Here is a 13,082-nt window from a genome sequence, read left to right as displayed (position 1 = left end):
ATTTTTCAAGAGCATAACTCATCGCCCGAAGTTGATCTTTCAGTATCTCCATTAAAAAAAAAAAAAGTAAAAAAACAGGAGAACCTCGACTCTCATCGGCGCAACTTTGTGCTGAACATTGGGGGGGTGGGGGTGTCAAGATCGCTGTCTAAATAAATAAATAAATCTGGGTAAATTCCCAGATGATTAAACATGCAACTATTTTGCTGGTAATACCTGAAATTAGTAAAGAAAATCAACAGCCTATTTGTGCAAGATAATTCATAATTTTATTGAGGGGGGTTATATTGGTTGGGTCTGATTATTGGGGGGATCATAACCCCCCGAACCCCCCTGGAAGTTACGCCCCTGCCGACTCTCAAAGTGATATCATTTTGGAACCCTCAGATTAGAGCCAGCTCCTAACTTCAAAAGCAGCAGTAGTTTGTTTTATAAATCATTCAGCAAGAAAGTGAATTTATTTGAGTCATTTCAAAGCAGGAACTCTTTAAATTTGTCTTTTGATTTACATTTCAAACTGAACACCAAGATCACTACCTTCACAACTGAGACATTGCCATCCTTCATTTAAATATAGCTTGTGACAGCTACATGACATTTCTGCCCCAAATGCCAAACAGGTTTCCCTGTGGACTCACAATGTAGGTACGTCAGCGAGGCATTCATAAACTTCCTGCTCTTGTCTGCTGTCCTATTTCCTACTTCCTGCGTGTCTAAATCGTTTATGATCTTGTTCTCTGTGTCTTATTTATGGGCTGTCTTGTTACTTTCTTACTCAGGGGGCTCTGGGAGTTTCATTACAGATCCCTCTTTAATTTCGACGCTGATCTGCATGCTTCATTGGACACCCATAAGGAAAGCCGTGGTACTGGTAGAGATGATGAGCTTTTTGGTACGATTGAGGGAGAATAATAGTTTTATTGCTTTTTTTGTTTCCCCCTCCCCCTCCAACGCTTGACAACAATCCACAACCAATTTAGCGCACGTCGACAAAGCATTCACAATGCACATGCAGTGTGCAGCAGTTCATTGAACATCTCTTTTTCACTGGAAAAAGAGTCCCTCGTGGGCTTTATATAAACGCAGCTAACTGGAGGGCACTTTAATTAAAATACACTCGTTGCTGTCACAGTGGCCTGTAACAGTTGTTTAAGAGAGACGTTAGTTCAGTTAATTATTCTGTTAATTGGCCACCGCTCCTGATAGAAAGCGTTCAGATTTTGCAGCAGGCAGCTTTCTTTCTCTGCACTTCTGGTGTAATTGTTGCACGGCTCTTTGAAAGCACTGCAAGGCCATTTGTGGACCCCCCACATGCAGTTGTGTGTTAAAAGGGAAATTGTCGCAACTGATTACCTCACTCAGTTCCAAATGCATGCGTTTTCTCCACAGTTCCACCATTTTTTTTTCAGTTCTCCCTTAGACTAATAGAGCAATATTCACACAAACATAGATTTAAAAGACAAACTTCCTGCGAGTCATAAAGAGACCCCCTATCAATGTGATTACACTGCAACAGATAAAAACCAGAAGCATAGAAAACTGTCCTCACTGCCAGCAATTCTGGGTCTATGAGACCAGAGTTGTGAACAAAACGCTAACCAGAGCATCCTAATATGTAAGTTTGTAGGTGACTGCATGTACAGTTCACCATAGAAAGAGTTCATGATGTTAAGGTAGAGCTCATGGTAATGGCAGTTGTTTAAAAGAACAAACAGCTGTCAAAGCATACAAACGACAGATAGAACTTAAATATCTAAAGTTCATAACAATTCAACCATACCTGGATATTTCACTTTCAGCATGAAAAAGTGAGCACCTAAGTTGGTGGAGGTCAATGCCTGCAAATGGAATAACATTTTTTTTCTGTATATTTCTGTCTGGACCAAAGAAATTGATAAATCAGTCCAAAATTATTTAATTATATTTATAGAGAGATAAAACTGAAGCCTCTAAACTGTTCAGTTACACTAGTGTAAAAATAGGTTGTCAGGCTTCTTTAGGAATAACTGGTGATTGCCTGCTCATTCAAGTTGGTTGCCCAGAGGTTGAGGTTGTTGCACGCTCCGCTACTGGTTGCAAGGCAATTGCACAGTTCACCTGGTGTGAGGCGACCCGTCTTCAAACCTTTAAACTGACTCCAATCTCTCTTAGACAAACTGACAAAGGTTTGCAAATAATTACCATCTAATTCATATATGTATTTTATTGCCATTATTATTGCCAAGCACCTATGTCATTTTACAGTTAAATTGCTGGTCTGCAGCAGCTACAGGTTTATTAATTGGATGGTTTATCGACCCCACAAGGAAATTATTGTGTTACAACAGCAGGATGACGAATTAAATAGTATTAGTACAGGCTTTATACTGTGAGAGTGGTTTAAAAGTAATTAGTTAATGTGAATTTCTGTGTATATAGAAGCTAACAGATATTCAATTTTTGCCAATTTTATAATTGCCAACTTGACCTGATTCAACCGCAGACTGATAGCAGTCGTCCTTGGTGCTTTTTCCCATTTTTTTTGTCGTCTTGATGCACCAAAATCATTCTGTCTTTGAAGCAGCCATTTCAAAATTGAAAAGATTGCAAGTTCATTGCACATGGTTTCAAGAATTTCATCCTTGCCTCGGTCTCCAGTCATCGTTTTCTCTTGTGTGACTTTAGCACAAGAGGAAGAGACCATCAACAGAACGAGGCTCAGGAAGGGGAAACCATCTGCCGCAACTTGTTGGGCTGGTGAGAGGAACAAGATGACAGAAGAAGAAGAAAAGACTATAAAGAGAATAGACTTCAGAGAATAGACAAGCATGATCCTTGCCATGCATAAAATCAAGAGGCTAGTGTGTCGAGCATTTAAATCAGACAAGCTCGGACTGGGAAAGCTTCATTTTGGCTCTTGCTGATCTGATCTCAAGGACTTCGCATTGCCCTCTTTCTTACAGTTAAGTGACCTGAAGGTGACGATTACTTCAGAGCCAATCTGGTGACTAATAACTCTTCAATGTACGTGAGGACATGTGATTGTTGTTTCAAAAATGTGAGCCTACCTTTTAAGTTTGTGGGAACAGACTGAGATTTCAATGTGGCCGTGTAACTGATGGAATTCATATTATAGATAAGTGGTTTCCCCATCGCCTTGTGGAATTCTAATCTTGTAAAGGGCAGCTGAATTAATTCTGACTGACTCATGAAAAAAGGGAGAGGGAATGGAAATGATTATTGTAGTCCAGGCTGGCTCCAATCAGTACTCTGTTGGCACAGCAGTAACAAGTGAAGTCTGCCCCACGGTAGCTGGCCCACATCAAAGCTGAGGGGAGGAACTCCAACTAGAAATGGTCAGGTTTTTACAGGGCGAAGACTGTAGGTGACAATCTTTCCCATCATCACTTTAAATCAACTCAGCAATTAGCATGGGTTTGGATTTTATTAGCTCTGTTTTTTTATTTGTTTTTTAACCCAGCTGTTATCTCGCGTCACTATGAAGCTCATTCTATAAAGCTGTTTTTTGGCACGGAGCGGGCTCAGCTAAAGTGGTTAAGAAACACATCATCGCTCAGAGGCACAAAGGCATTTTATTTGGCACATGTGCTGCACTTCGCTATGATCCCTGCTGTGAATGCACTAAATCAGTAGTTTTAATGGAGTGCTGACTCACCGGAGACTATATTATTTGGAAAATAAAAACCACCGCAAACCCTGGCATCTTATTTATATTTATATACAGCACAAATTATAGGCTTTGTTATTTTTTTAAATTGTTCTTACAAGATCAGTTTAGCAGGTTCGCTCTCCTTCTGAGGCTGATGTTATGATAGTAAGAAAGAAATTTGAAAGGATTTATTACTTTGCTTCACTTCTTTAGTTGTGAGAAACACTATACTTAGACCAGGACAGTCTCAAAAGTTAGACATATTTATTTGTTTTACGTGTTGTTAAGTGAGGCTATTTTGACATTAACTGATCAGGAATATTGCCTGATGGAATCCACTCCCTAGCATTGGTGGAGAAAGAAATTAACAGCAGTTGTTGTCGTTGAGTTGGATGGATGTGATGTGAGCTGATGAGCTCACCGGATGCCGGTTCTGAGGAAAACTGAAGATGAATGAGGCAGAGAAGAGTTTCATCAATCAGACACTGAAATGATAGCTGACAGCAGCAGAGAAAGGAATAGTCTTTTAAAGATTTGATTGATTACTCTTAAGTCTCTTCTTGGCCGGGCTTCCCCACCATAACCACCACCACCAAACTGTGCACAGCCTGAAGTCCTCCGACAGGAACCTGCTGGCTGTTTCCCTGTCTGGCTTTAAGACTAAAGTGAGCCAGGTCTTTGACTGATCTGACAGAGGAGCTCGGGCTCATCAAAGCGCTGTTCTTTTAAGTTATCTTTTAAAACTCATTTTTATCCCTTTTCTTATGAGTGACATTTTAATATTATTTTTCATTTATTTTTTTTCCTCCCTGTATCGCTGTGCTTGTTTGCTCTGAGGGGTATAAAGCGCTGCATAACCCTGAATTCAAAGGTACTATATGAATAAACATTATTGTTACTATTATTAAAATAAATGGCTCAGAGACAAAGGCAGTGGCAAAATCCATTTGGTTTAACTGAAAGAAACAATGCGCTCAGGCTTTTCAGGAGATGACTTGGAAGCAGGTGTAAATCCATAATGTGAGCATCAGGATTCCTGATTGTGATGCATTGTGCAAGGACAAATATATATCTATTGATATATATTACATTTTCCATAAGTCACTGGTAGTTGCTGACAATCTTCAACTTTACATATGGTACACTAAATTTGGTGATACTAGATTTAAAGTACTATACCTGTAAACCTCCATTTCGTATTAAGAGCGGTGTACTGATTTTTAGTTAAAAATAAAAGCAGAACACTGTTCACAGCAAGTTGTTTCACAAAGAGCACAGCTGGTCTGAGAGCTGGGTTATGCCACAGATAATTGAGCTGCAGTCGCTCGACTCTCTGTTTCTTCCTTTGTTGTAAACCAGACAAAGCTCTTTGTTATACCAGCCAGATGAAGACCGAGTGTGTTATTAGCAATGATGTCATAATAATGCAGGATAATGATGGCTGTGGATCTAATATTGTTATTATCGTGTACAATGGTGTTTTAAAGGATAATTGTGGTTTGCTTCAGCTTCAGTCTTACGATAGTTTAATAGTTTTGATCGTTAACTTCATCAGTGGATTGTTGTAGGTTTAACTGGGAATGTGTGAAACTCCCTCTGATAGTAAAACACAAGTAAACCCTATCATTACAGAGCTCAGCCTTCAAAATGCTTTGTTTAAGGCTGTTTTTTTTACCACTCTTGGCTCTGGTATTAGTGAGAATAGATATCCTTAATGTGGTCTTTTCAGCCGTAGCTCTCTCCATCAGCCACACCTCCCTGCTGCTCAAACCTTGGGCCAGATTTACTAACACACCCCTCCAGGGCAAACTGGGTTTTGGGGGTACAAAAAGTACTGCCTGTATTTGCAAAGAGAGCACATTGACAAGATTGCGTGGAGGAGGAGGGAAAACAGATTTTTGTAACTGACCCTGTTGCATATGCATTTCTGGGAGTTCCTTTCTCAAGGTGTAAAATATAGGCAGGAGAGTATTTAAATCAGTCAAAGAAAGCGGATGGACTTCTTTTGTTTCATGAAGAGTTTTGACCTCTCATCCGAGAGGCTTCTTCAGTTCTTCGATTACTTAAAATAGGTTACATAATATGGTGAGGTAATGTGTCACAGTGGTTTCACCAGAAACCTCTGGTAGTAATGACCCACACCTTGGCTCATATGATGAGGCACATGATTAATAGTGGGTCAACGACCCTCTTAGGAGGCAACCCCCACTAGGGTTTAAATACCTGGGACTCTCCATCATTTGATTTTTAGAACAGAAGATGAGAGGTGACACGTCTTCACAAAACAAAAGAAGTCCAGTGTGTCTGATACAGTGGTAGTTGTTGCTGCACAAAGGCGGCACTGCAGAGATTTAAGAGCGCGTGCTAGAAAAGTGAAACATTTCTCCACTTGTGTCAATTTATTTGTGGTGCTGGATGAAAACATGATTTTAAAAAATCTAAACTAATATTTAACAAAAAAAAAGTCTTATTTTTTGTGCTTGCTATTGAAATGAACTGACTGCGCCTGTGTTTCGAAAACAGTCCCACTTTTGTAAATTACCCGTAAAACTAATCATGCCTGTTAGTGCTGTTTTGAGATTGCCCACGGATGCTGTTGTGCCCCGTTTTGTAAATCTGGCCCTTTGTCTTTATGAAGGGCAATCAAGCTGAAAAAAGTAGGGTTAGGGAAGAGAGGGGTAGTTGTAGCTAACATAACGGATTTCATGTAGAGGGTGATTTCATATGAGAGGAATCATGCAATGCTACCCTAGCAGGTCAACAAGAAAAATACGGGGCTGGTATTGAGCATAGCAAGTCTACTTTAAAGCAAAGAGTAAAACTAAATTCTCTGCTCCAAATGTGCTTGACTGACAGCTGTTAACATGAAATGTTAACCATCCATCCATCAATCATCTGCTTATCCTATTCAGAGGAGGGAGATTGAATATCTTGGGCAAAGGATCATGTTGCATATGCGGAAGCCAAAGAAGGATGCATTTAAGGAGGACATGCAGGGAAGTGGTGTGAAAGAGAAGGATGCAGAGGATAGAGTGAGGTGCAGGCACACTATCCTTTGAGACAACACCTAAAGGGAGCAGCCAAAAGAAGGACATGATCCACTTTGCAGTGTGAAGCCCATCCCAGCTGTTATAGGGCAAGAGGCAGGGTACTCCCAGACAGGTTGTCACAGGACAGTTCAGCAGTGTTAGAAAAAAATGTAATGGTTTCGTTAATGTTTAGATTAAAAAAAAAAACAAAAAACTTAGGCCTACGTAAAACCACAGAGAATGTGATACAAGAAAACACTATGATGAGAAGGGTGAATCTTAATTGACCTGTTGCTTCGGAATCAATTTGTTTGCAACAACTTGAAATTAGTAGAACGTCTGTGCTGCACTTTTCCTCATTGCTCCCTGTTACACATCCAACAGCAACTTATACATGTTTAATCACAGGGCCATCAAGGATAATCAAGCAGCACCACCTTTCAGCATTTTTCATTAAAATATTTGTTTGTTTGTTTTTTAGTAACTAACAGATGTGGAATAGGAAAAACAAGGCTCTGCTTTAGGTTTTGTTTCATTTTTATTCCCATCTTTTGCTCTTCCTTTTCTCTCATTCTTTGGCATTTGAACTCTGTATCAGCGCTTGCTTTCTTATCTGAGAGGAGGATAAATAGAGGGAGATTGGCCCAGAACTAAAACTTACTAAAGCGATGCATGTGAACACAAAAAACAGCCTAATGAAAGATCCTTTATCTTTCAGTAATAACACACTCTGTAATTAACTGCCATGGCCGCTGTGCCTGGATTAGACTGGTCAATCTCTTGGCTTGTTCACAGCTTGTAAGTTCAGCTTGAATTCTTGCCATTTTTGGACTTGCACTGTAGTCAGCGATACTTCAAGGGGCTACGGTGTTATCAAAACCAATCAAAGTGATGCTAAATCTGCACCATATTCAATTTTAAAAAGTAATCTTTTATGCTATATTTCTTCTTGGATAGTGATGTTACATCTGATAGTAAACTAATGGGCAGTGTGTCAGTGGGACGTCTGCTGTACAGCAGAAAGAATAATGTTCCATAGGGGGATAAAAAAAAAAAAAAAGCCACTATCACATTGTGTGTCCACATGAAGCCTCTGCAGCAGCAGTGGAGAGAAGAGCCCAAATCTCACGGTCCCCGCCCCGCCTCCCCCTGCTGCTGCCTGCGGGGTATGGCCTGCTGTGATGACCATTAGCGTCTGGCTGAGGCTGCAGGAGATAACAGGTGATTTAAGGCCCTGTACCCCAACACAGCCAGAGAGAAATGGCCAGTTGCTGCTTATCTCCCCCTGCGCCATACTCCACCCACTTTTACATTAGGCTCCCCTATTCAAAGCCATCTGTCTTCCCAGTCAGGGTTTGATAAAACCTCCTGCGTACTTCACGAAGGGGGAGAGCAGGAGGCTGAGGAGACACACGCCGCCACTCCGCCTGCATACTTATAAACACAGCAGTTCGGAGGAACACGGTCGAAGTCGACAACGCCACACTGGCTGAATACTTTATACAAGCTGACTTAGAGCCTGGGGCGACACAGTGGGACTCGACAACAATAGAGGCGCGTGGCACACAAAAGATACTGTACCTGGTTGTAAAAAGAGAGACCTGAGTGTGTAACATCACCCCTGGACTAATTGCAAATCAATGGCCTCGGTAAGATGAATGTGGTAGGGATAATAATTGCCTAGAGCTGCAGTACATCAACCATTCATGAACAGTGGCATACACCCATCACAGCACCGTCAACGAAAACTGCAAAGATGTTATCATGCCTCAACAGGGAAAAAAAAAAGCATATGAGCATATGTCAGCGATGGCTCTCTATCTCTGAGCAGTGCAGTGACAATGACAGAAATGTCATTTCTTCTGATTGCTCGGAAAGCGCCGCCATGTCTGTGGACTCGTGGTTAAATCTTAATGCCATAACATATTGTTACGCCTCCAGCTGGAAAAGGGATTACTTCATCCCTTTTGGACGTGCATATATGAGTAAATATCCGCTGTCTTTAGGGCACGAAAGAAAAATGTCTGTTGTCTTAAGGAAAGCGCAGAGAAGATCCAGAGAAGATTGGACGTAAACACACAGACAGCTAAATTCAGATGTGGAGCAAGGGTTGTATAATTGCCTAGTGTTTGCTGATTTTCCCACACTGGCGGCTAAGTGGGCAGTGGCTTTCTTCCTCTGGTCTCCACTCTGTAATTATGGTGTCATTGTGTGACAGCAGAATAGCCTTGGCAGCAAGTAAAGGACAGAAAGTTCTCCTGTCGCTGGACAAACTAAGAGAGAGTGGATTTTTTTTTTATCATTGTCCATCGACCTTTCTCATCAAGCCTCACGATTTTTCCCTTTCCTGTTCGCTACCTCTGTCCTCCATCTCCCTTCACTTCATCAAAACCCGATGAGAATTTCAACTTAATGCTTTTGCAGGTGTTAAATATATAAGGTTGTCTTCCAGATTATGGCCCAAGCCTAGAGTGGATGCCACCACTGGCAGAGGTGGAGTGAGGAAATATACTGTCATCTAGTACACGAGGAGTGAACCAGTAGAGTTAAAGACTTTCTTTAAGTCTGTTTGACCCCAGCCCTTAAGATGATCAGGCTGAGTAGATGCCAGGGTAGCTGCAGATTAAGAGTCTACAGCCAGTCTGTAATTACGCCGGGGGGGGGGGAATTACACGACACGGTTATTGTGTCAGATTATTGTGTCAGACAATTATGAAGTCATAAATTCTTGACATACCTTTGCCAAGACACATGATAGACTTGTTAGAACTACCCTGTCATTAACACCCTGCATTATGTCATTGGGAATAAGGTACTTGGAACTATTGCGTGCACAAAAATAATAGATTTTTTTTTGTAATGGCATGAATCAAACTAATTGTCTTACCAGGGCACTGATGTCAAAGGATGCCTTGTGTGTAATTGGGAGAAGCAAGAGGCGTCTGACAAAACAGCATTATGTTACACCTTGGGATGAAAACACGTTAGTCATGTTGGTATCTTTCGCTTCACTATGAGCTTTGGACTGCTATTAGTCAGTGTCACAGACGGGCTGTGGAAGTTGACACATGAAAGGGATAAAAGGGGGGAAAAAAGGCAGATAGATTGCTGGGGTTTTTTGTCCATGTGCTGCTTTAGCAGTTATTATACGTTACATGGGATAAAGCACTTGTCATGCCTAACACTCAACTGTCATGCCTGACCACTTGCATCTTTCAGAGCGGGGCTATTTTGGTGATTATGTCATGTATAGTGCTGTGCAAAAGTTTTGAACCACCTGTAATTTCTTTCTTCTTCTAGGAAAATGGGAAATGGCTGCAGCAGCTTATTGAAACATCCAAACAGTATACAAAAATGAAGTTTGTACAACTCCAACAAGCTTGAACGTCCATATTTGCTATGACCTCCTTTATTCTTCAACTCAGTCTGAACTCTCTTAGACAAGCTTTCTTGCCACATTTTAAGTAGTCTTCAGGAATAGTTTTCCAGGCTCTTTGAAGGACTTTTAAAGCTCTTCTTTGGGTTGTTGGCTGCCTTTTCTTCGAATCTGTCAAAATGATCCCACACTGCTTCAGTAATGTTGCGGTCCAGGCTCTGGGGAGGAACTGTTGTACCTCTCTCCTGACCTCCTCATTACATACTGACCATGATTTGAACCAAACAGTTCAAATTTGGAATCATCACTCATCATCGTCAATCATTACATGTTTTCACTGAGTGATAAGTGGTGTCTTTCATAGGTTCAACCTAAGAAATGGGAACAAATTATGTGTTTTTGTGACAGGCTGCTAGCAACAAAATCCCGAAAATCAGATTTTTGCTAAGTTTTCTGTTGTTAATGTTACTTGGCTCAACAACAAAAAAAAACAAATAAAAAGCATTGCCTTAAAAATGGTCAGGTACAAGGACTGAACTGAAAATGAGTGAAAAAGCATCCAGTATTTTAAAATATACATATTTAGATGGCAAGCTTTGTTAGGAGGATGCAGCCACAGACAGAATTGGCAACAAGCAACAAACAGGCACAGATACGGGCTAATCACTGCTAAGTAACTTACAAATAGAATATTTACTTGATTCACCAAGACTTGAGGCCAGATTACTTGGATGGCTGTTATTGTCATCAACTGCAAAGCAAGCCATGTTATTTGTCAGATAATGGCATTAAAATGCCCCTAAAGGCAGAAACACATTTGAGAGATTCAGTTCAGTAACTCAAATTAGCTGAGGTGAACCCTAGGAGACAACTAACAGCCTGTGTCACTACTCACCTGTCACTCAGAACCACTAATGATGAATAACTTTAAAGATTAACAACGTTTTTGCCCGCTAATGTAAAATTCCCACTATTTGTTTTTAAGCAGGAGGGAAGGATGACTCTGGAATCACATCAGCAAACAGGAAGGTGTGACGTGGATGTGGGCTGAACATTAAAACATTATAACAGGCAGACTGCTGCGGCACGCTATATTTAACCATGCTCAGAATTTTAGTGTGCCAACATGCCAGCTTTTGCTAACACGGAGAAAACACCATTAGTGCGTTAACTGCTGAATATATTAAAAATGTCTTGATTAGTTAGAAGTCGGAAAGCTAAAGTTAATACAGTTCATTTTGATGGGAGCATGAATATGTAAAGGAGAAGTCACCGCAAGCCTCTGGTCGCTAAGATATTCCAGTGTGGACCAAAGTGGGCAATTGACCACCTGAGACTGCCTTGTCGAGTGTAATGCTACTAGCACATGAAATTTAAAAAGCTTCTGACACTGCAGCAGCCAGGCTACCTCATCCCTTGTACCTGCCTCTGCTTATTTTGGCTGCCTCTCTTCTTATTACTGTACATTTGTCTCTGTCTCAGACAAATTATGCCGAAAAGCAAAATTGCACTGCATGGTGTATGATAATTGAAGTGCACTGAAAAAAAAAACAGAAAGAAAAAAAATGTCCTCCACTGATGGACTATGCTTGTGGCATTTCAGTAGAAATGTAGAAGCGTTTGCCAGTTGGCACCCTACCAAGAAAAGACTTCATTCATAAATTTTCACAGCTACAAATTCACTGCCAGGATTTTTTTAATAGACCCCCACCATCACCACCACCACCACCACGCCCCCCGGAAATCTTTACTGGCCCCAGTTCCAGAAAAGGCTTTAATGTCACTTTATGCATATTTTAATCATGTGTTAATTCTGGCACGTGTATCCAACATCACCCCGCAATTATCCAGTTAATATTACAGGAAGCGGCAGTTAAAGGAGCTTTGGATGAAAGGTACTACCTGTAAGCCTTATTATGAATAAGCCCAAATCTTCCCATCCACATTAGTCATCGGAGTAATTCTGCAGATGATATTTTCTCCATCACTTACTTTTGTTTCTCTCTTTAAAGGAGAGTGCTTTTAACTATTTACAGGATCTATAACTCTTTGATTCTGACAGATAGCTAAAAACATCATATTTGAACGTTTCTTTTAAAGCGCAGCATTCTGTTTTGTCTCCACCCTCTCCGTGCCTGTAAAGTTGATTTGTGAGGGTAACACGGGCATGTGGTTCAGGCTTTTGAAGCCTGGCCCAGTGAAGTTTCTATAATTCCAAGCAGTTTTTTTTCCCCCTGTGCATATGGGTGAATTCATGGCGTTTGGAGGTTCGATTAGACATGCTGTTAGATTACTGCCTCAAGCCCCAGTCTCCCTGTGATGATGGCCTCGCCCTTGACCTGGTACTTTCCTGTGATCCTAGCCCCTGTCATCTTTGGGTACTGCAAGATGCTTCTGCTGTGTGTGTTTGTGTGTTATCACATTTGTAGATACATGTGTGCGCAAGTCAGACATATTTCTGTGTTTTTTTACAGTTTTGATGACCTGGAAAAAATGTCATACTGCCCCTTTTATTGCTGTCGTTTGTGTAACCCACCTGATCCCGCCGAATTGTCTATTGTTAGCCCTGCAGACTGAGCACTCGGTCATATTTCAGTGTGGCCTTGGTGACGCTGGTTCCAAGATCGATGGATGCCTTTTGCTCTCTTTGTAGACACTGTTGAAATTACATGGAGCTTATGACTTCTATTTTCATTCCAACTGTGATGCAAGCTGACTTTTGACCAGCATTACAGCCTGTGGTCAAATTGCATTTCAGAGAGATTGCCACCTCACAAGCCAAAGCATTCATCAGAAATATTCTATTGATTAATCAAACTTGAGTAATTTTCCTTGTTAGATTCCTGCAATTTCATTCTAAAATAAGAACTCAGAAATCAAACTTTCTCGCACATGCTGTTCATGCTTTTTTGATTCTCATGGCCCCGTTCAAGGCGGTGAGACCTCACCCGACGCCCTCTCACAGTGTGAGCGGGTCGAAATTACGAGCAAGTATATATTAGGATTCCTAAGCACGCTGTTCATCAGC

This window comes from Pelmatolapia mariae, linkage group LG15 (genome assembly GCF_036321145.2).
Source record: "Pelmatolapia mariae isolate MD_Pm_ZW linkage group LG15, Pm_UMD_F_2, whole genome shotgun sequence".
In the NCBI taxonomy this organism is placed as follows: Eukaryota; Metazoa; Chordata; class Actinopteri; order Cichliformes; family Cichlidae; genus Pelmatolapia; species Pelmatolapia mariae.
The sequence above is the reverse complement of the archived record's forward strand: the minus strand, read 5'-3'. Positions refer to the sequence as shown.